The 7,500-nt window shown below is 46.7% G+C and overlaps 1 protein-coding gene across 1 annotated transcript in view; it reads left to right on the plus strand.

The window, feature by feature from the left end:
* The window catches only part of LOC143296381 (alpha-mannosidase 2x-like), a 303,112-nt gene that overhangs the window by 101,653 nt on the left and 193,959 nt on the right, over nucleotides 1–7,500 (plus strand). The window lies entirely within an intron of this gene.

A 7,500-nucleotide genomic window follows, 5' to 3' on the forward strand; every position in this document is an offset into this window, starting at 1 on the left:
CATGCGACGAAAAAAAACAAAACAAAACAATAAAATAGTATCAGGTGTTGTTCATTGTGAACATTGAAATCTGTGTTATCATTCTCATATGGAAAATATTTATGTTATACGTTTATATATGTTTTTATCCCTCTCTCTACATCACATTACTTTGAATGGATGGTCGAACTGCACTTAGTTGCACAGATCGACTGACTTCATTTTGGATTTGGTTTTCATCAATATTATTACTATTGATGCATGTTGTTATTTGTATTATGAACCCCCATGTCATTAGGGCTGTAAAGCTATTGACATTAAAGTGTTCAGTGTTCTCTCTCTCTCTCCTTCTCTCTCCCTCCTTCACCTCCTGTCTGTCTCTCTCCCACTCTCTCCCTCCCTCCCCCTCTCTCACCCCTCTCTGTCTCTGTCTGTGTCTCTCTCTTTCTCTCTCTCGTTCAATTCTATCAGGACTTTAAAGCTAGTTCATCATTCAGGCAGCAGCAGCGCCGTCATCAAACAGATCTCTTCAAACTTTCGGTACATGTCTTGCTGAGTGCAAACTTTTAGCCGCTGGGGGAAATAACGAGACAGAGAAGGACCTTCAACAATGGAGGGAATCTTTCAGACAGGCGGAGAGAGACAGTCCGAAAGAAAGAGAGCTCTCTCTTCCAAGGTACGACTTCATGTCCTGGGAGAGGACTGTGTTGTGAAACCAATCATCTGGGAGGATGTGAAAGAGATGTATGTTTCCCCTGAGGGGTGGGGAAGGTGGGTGAGACGGTTGGGCAGATGAAGGATGCGTCATATCCGGAGTGGTGACGTAAAGAAGTACGTAAACGTTTAACTTACACGTCAGCTTAAAGTGGTGATGGATTTCTAAGGGGAAAACTGTTGACTACAAATTTTCGATTACGTCAAGCGAGCATGCGTCACGTACAACACACACACACACACACACACACACACACACACACACACACACACACACAGTTGCACACACACACACACACACACACACACACAGTTGCACACACACACACACACACACACACACACACACACACACACACACACACAGTTGCACACACACACACACACACACACACACACACACACACACCAAATCACAGGAATCGCACTCATGCACGCGCGCATGCCCACACAACCCCCACCTCCTCCATCCACACACACATGCAGACATACATGCACACACAGGCATGCACGCACGCATGCACAAATTCCACACGCGCACACATATCCAACACACACACACACACGCACACGCACACACACGCACACACACAGACACACGCACACCCCACACACGCACACACACACGCACAATTCCACGCACTTACCCCAGTTCATTTGTCTGGGGAGTGCTTACTCAGTGTCAACAGATACACGGGGTGTGGGGGGCAGGAGCTCAGACCGCATCGATCCTGTTGACAATGGTGACGTAAGGAGGGGGACATGGCTGCATCGGGGCCCGTGCACCCGGTGTGGCAGCCTCAAACTCCCCCCCCCCTTCCCCTTTCTGTTTTTGTTGTTGTTGTTGTTGTGGGTTTTTGTTTGTTTGTTTGTTTGTTTTTACCCGGGGGTCATTTTTTTCGGAGGGTAACCTCGAATGGAGGGAGCAAGGTCTCAGAATGGTTGAGACGCATGTCTGCATATACAGTGTCTGTTCGTTCCCCTTGTTGTTCAGTCAAGTTTAAGTCACGCACGCACACACACTCAGACATATAACTTTTTTTTTTTTTTTTTTTTTACGTGTAACACCGCTTTGTTTTTATTTACCCTGACATGCAGGCAGGCGTATTCCGTTTTCGGGTGTGTGCATGCTGGGTATGTTCTTGTTTCCATAACCCACCGAACGCTGACATGGATTACAGGATATTTAACGCGAGTATTTGATTTGCGTGCGTATAAAAACGAAGAGGATTCAGGCACAAGTCAGGTCTGCATGTATGTTGACCTGGGAGATCGGGAAAAATCTCCACCCTTTACCCAGCAGGCGCCTTCACCGAGATTCGAACCCGGGACCCTCAGATTGAACGCCGAACGCTTTAACTCGCACCGCCAGTCAATTTAGAATGCAAAATTCCCCTGTGCCATAAAAAAACAAAAAATAATGGATGGTATCTAAGAATAGCTGGGGATTCCCCTGTGATGTGTAGAAAAAAAAAGATGTACGCTACCACCGAAAAATACGAGCAGTAGGTTCGTGGACAACAGACCCATGAGGTTCGTGGACAACAGACCCATGATCCGGTGACAGTTCAGTGACAGGGGTGCTCTCTATCTGTAGCTGATGCTGAACTGCGGTATTGGTGGTGAAAGGGAAGTTTGTATCCACTTGGCTGTTGCTCCTAACTTAGAAAAGGGTCAGTACTGACTGGTTCTAGTTTCTCCCTGTCGGTCATTCCAAGCTGGTCTGCAAAGAACCCCCCCCCCCGACCCCCTCACCCCCAACACTCCCGCACTCCTGGGGGTTAACCTGGGCTGATGGGGTTATATTTGACCACGGGGTAAAAAACCCAACAACGGGGGTGTATAAATAGGATGCTGCACCGGCAGCTGCGCACAGCGAGGGTGGAATGGTGGGCAGCTGCCACTCTCTGGAGTCCTTTTGGTAGTTCTCTGTCTGTCTGTCTCTGTCTGTCTGTCTCTCTGTCTCGCCGTACATGCCTGTTTATATCTCTCACTCTCTCTTGTTCTCAGTGTGTGTGTGTGTGTGTGTGTGTGTGTGTGTTTGGGGGGGGGGGGGTCTGTTTTGTGTGTGTGTGTGTGTGTATGTGTGTGTGTGTGCGCGCGCGCGCTTCTCTGTCTCGCTGTCTCAACCTGACTGACTGACTGTCTCTGTCTCTGTCTCTCTCGCCATGAGCAATGTATCGATTTGGACACACAGAGAGGGGGGAGAGAGAGATAGGGAGAGAGAGAGGAAGGGAGAGAGAAAGAGAGGCAGAGACAGGGAGAGAGAAAGGGGGAGAGAGAGATAGAGAGAGACAGACAGACAGAGCCTCACCGGATATTAATTCCTGACTTTCTAAGAGGAGGTGTGTTTTTTTCACTTATACATAAAAGTAAAAATTTCCAATCGCTCCTGGCACCACTTCCATGTGGAAGTAAGTATGCCGCAAGGTATACATTGAGGCGATTACAGAAAACTGAAAATCAATAGCAGGGAAGCTTCCATACCGTTACATACATGTTATTAAAAGAACCCCACAAAAGTGAGCTTTTAAACCTCTTCTGAGGGAGGGGGGGGGGGTTATTTACAAAAAAGAAAAAGAAAAAAGAAGTGATAGTCTGTTATACGTATAAAGTGTATATCATTTAGTATGAATCATTTATGTACATGCCGTTGCATACATGTTATTAAAAGAACCCCACAAAAGCGAGCTTTAAAACCTCTTCTGAAGGGGTCTATTTACAGAAAAACAAACAAACAAAAACACACACAAAAAAAGAAAGAAAGAAAGAAAAAGTGATAGTCGGTTATACGAATAAAGTGTATATCGCGGTCGAAGACTTCGCTTGATTTTCAGTACGAATCATTTATGTACATGCTTCATAGCAAGGTAAGGACCTCTGCAAGATTTTCTCCATAGGCATGAAGAAATAATGCTAAATATCCGGCTAATTTTGCATAGCTGTTGGATGTAAACTGTTTGATAGCTTTGATGATTTGGGGCTGAAAACATCGATTTAATAAAATACTTTTTTTTTCAAGCTGTTCAACAGTACAAGCGTGCCTAAACAGCCAGAGGTCTGGAACTAGTTGCATTGCTCGGACAGAAGAGCCTAGAAAGGTCGTAACCCGCTATTAACTGTGTGTCGTATGGGACTGACCAATGGCGTAGTTGGGTCACTGTAGGCATTTTGACAGGTGTAACTGTCAGAAAGTTAGAACCAAGCAGTGAAACTGACTCGTGGACCCTATGCAGCTTGCACGATGTAAGTCATATCTCTGTCGTTTTTTTCTAATACTTTATGATAATATACATGCATATATATATATATATATATATATATATATATATATATATATATATATATATATATATATATATATATATATATATATGTATATATGTGTGTGTGTGTGTGTGTGTGTGTGTGGAGAGAGAGAGAGAGAGAGAGAGAGAGAGAGAGAGAGAGAGAGATGGCCTTACCTTTGTGTGAATCTGTATCTATCAAATTATCTCTCTGCACACACATTGATAGAAAGACAGACAGACAGACAGACAGACAGACAGACAGATAGTAAGGTGTAAAAGGAGCTCCACAGAGAGTAAGCAGCTTTTTTTAAAGCCCCATCAAAAGAACACACACACACACACACACACACACACACACACACACACACACACACACACACACAAACAAAAAACACCCACGTGGTCTGATGCTCAGCAGAATCACTTGCATTCCAAACTGAACAGTTGATAAATTCTAGTGTGGTTGAGAGTTAAAAAGCAAACCATATGCTGCTGGTCAGGCATATGCCTAGCTAATGTGGCCAAGCGTATATGGATTCGTCAGGACGTAGTGACGCCTCCTTGAGAACTGAAACTGAAACTGAAACTGAAACTGACACAGCTTCCATGTTTGTTTTTATTTATTTATTTATTTATTTTTTTATTGCTTTACGTTTTTTTGTCTGGAGGGTTTGTGTGTGTGTGTGTGTGTGTGTGTGTTTGGGGGTGGGGGGTAGGGGGTGGGGGTGGGGGCGGGGGGGAGCGGGGTGTTGGAGGGTATCCCAGACTTGGTGCTAAGTGGTAATGAACAGAATGGAATTTGCAGGTGGACAGGGCACAGTGCATTATCATTGCCTGGGTTGAGGGTGCTGGAAGTGGTGTGTGTGCCGTCGGCGGTAATTTTTGTAAGTGGCCTCGGAAATGGGTATAGTGTATTGATGCAGCAGCTTGCGCGCGCGCGCGCACGCGTGTGTTTGGGTGTGTGTGGGTGTGGGTGTGGATGGGTGGGTGTGGTGTGGGTGGGTGCTATCGCGAGCGCTTTTCTGTGTGTGTGTGTGTGTGTGTGTGCCTATGTGTGTGTGTGCCTATGTGTGTGTGTGTGAGTATGTGTGCGTGTGTGTGTGTGTGTGTGTGTGTGTGTGGGTGTGGGTGAGGGAGTGTGCTCGCGCGAGCGCTTTTCTCTCTCTCTCTCTCTCTGTCTGTCTGTCTGTCTGTCTGTCTGTATGTGTGTCTGTGCGACTATGTCTGTGTGTTTGTGTGTTCGTGTGTGTGTGCTCGCGCGAGTGTTTCTGTTTGTGTGTGCCTCTGTGTGTGTGTTTGTGTGTGTTTGTGTGTGTGTGTGTGTGTGTGTGTGTGTGTGTGTGTAGTCGAAAGGGGGGTGATATTGGGGATTTTAGAGAGGGGAGAATATGTGGAGGAGGTTGCACTTGCGTGTATGTGCACACAGCGCATGATTAGGGCTTTGTAATCATTTAACTGTCATGGGTAGTCAAGATGAATTATTTGCACACCAACGATATACGACTTCGAAAGTTATCGTATATATGGAAAAGGTCGGGCATCTATATGGGAGGGAGGGGGGGGGGGTGTTGGAGGGGTGAGATTTCCAATTGAGTTGTACAATGCAATAAACACGATGTTTTAGTCTGTTGCTAATTCACTGACAACAAATGATGCTTAATGAAGAGATGCTCGGAGTGTCAGTGGACTGCTGATGAGATAAACATAGGTTTTAGAAGTTATCTTGGGAGGACTTTTTTTTTTTGGGGGGGGGGGGGGGTGTCTTGTGAACATGTTTTAATGGTTTGTTCGTTCAAGATTCATACCCCACGAGACCTGGAACAGTTCAGTTGTGTGCCCCATGTCAGTGCATCACGTTTTATTGTGAGACGCACGTACATTTCATGATTTTGTGAGCCATGCGCTAACAAGTGCACAATACTATTAATGAATCCTCTGCCTTGGGCTGTGCGGCAATTAGACAGCAAACATTAGGTAGGTTGATGAGACTGGACCGTGTCTACTCAGGAAAGTTCGAAAGGAGCCAGCAAAACGGACGGTCGCACAGCTGAAGTAAGAGCGCTACTGTGTAAGGTTGGAAATGACAGCAGAAGAAACCTGCAACTTGGAGATGACAGTGGTAGAAGACTGTAACGTGGAGGCGACAGTGGAAGATGACTGTAACGTGGAGACGACAGTGGAAGAAGACTGTAACGTGGAGACGACAGTGGAGGATGACTGTAACGTGGAGACGACAGTGGAAGATGACTGTAACGTGGAGACGACAGTGGAAGAAGACTGTAACGTGGAGACGACAGTGGAGGATGACTAACGTGGAGACGACAGTGGTAGAAGACTGTAACGTGGAGACGACAGTGGAAGATGACTGTAATGTGGAGGCGACAGTGGTAGAAGACTGTAACGTGGAGACGACAGTGGTAGAGGACTGTAACGTGGAGACGACAGTGGAAGAAGACTGTAATGTGGAGGCGACAGTGGTAGAAGACTGTAACGTGGAGACGACAGTGGAAGAAGACTGTAACGTGGAGACAACAGTGGAAGAAGACTATGACGTGTAGACGACAGCAGAAGAAGACTATGACGTGGAGACGACAGCAGAAGAAGACTATGACGTGGAGACAACAGAAGAAGGAGACTGCGACGTGGAGACGTGGAAACGACAGTGGAAGAAGACTGCGACGTTTAGACAGCAGCAATGACTGAAATCAAACAGGAGTTCAAAGAAAACAAAATGAGAAGAACATTAAAAAAATTGCCACGATCAGCGAACTTTTGCACTCCAAGACACACGTGCCGTACCCGAAAGCGTGCGAATGCACCCCCCTCCACCCCCCCCCCCCCCTCACACACACACACACACACACACACGCTCACACGTGCGCACACATAATGTACAAGCAACAATATGCAGCCTGGAAGACACCCCACACGCCATTACCAACAGTCGTCATGTTGGGACAAAGGGTAGGACGAGTCTGAAGTGTGTGGGGACAGGGCTCCATCTCTTACCGACAGTCAACACCAATGGCTCCATCTCTTACCGACAGTCAACACCAATGGCTCCATCTCTTACCGACAGTCAACACCAATGGCTCCATCTCTTACCGACAGTCAACACCAAGGGCTCCATCTCTTACCGACAGTCAACACCAATGGCTCCATCTCTTACCGACAGTCAACACCAATGGCTCCATCTCTTACCGACAGTCAACACCAAGGGCTCCATCTCTTACCGACAGTCAACACCAATGGCTCCATCTCTTACCGACAGCCAACACCAAGGGCTCCATCTCTTACCGACAGTCAACACCAATGGCTCCATCTCTTACCGACAGTCAACACCAAGGGCTCCATCTCTTACCAAGAGTCAACACCAATGGCTCCATCTCTTACCGACAGTCAACACCAAGGGCTCCATCTCTTACCGACAGTCAACACCAAGGGCTCCATCTCTTACCGACAGTCAACACCAAGGGCTCCATCTCTTACCGACAGTCAACACCAATGGCTCCATCTC

Source organism: Babylonia areolata, chromosome 21, assembly GCF_041734735.1.
Source record: "Babylonia areolata isolate BAREFJ2019XMU chromosome 21, ASM4173473v1, whole genome shotgun sequence".
Lineage (NCBI taxonomy): Eukaryota > Metazoa > Mollusca > Gastropoda > Neogastropoda > Buccinidae > Babylonia > Babylonia areolata.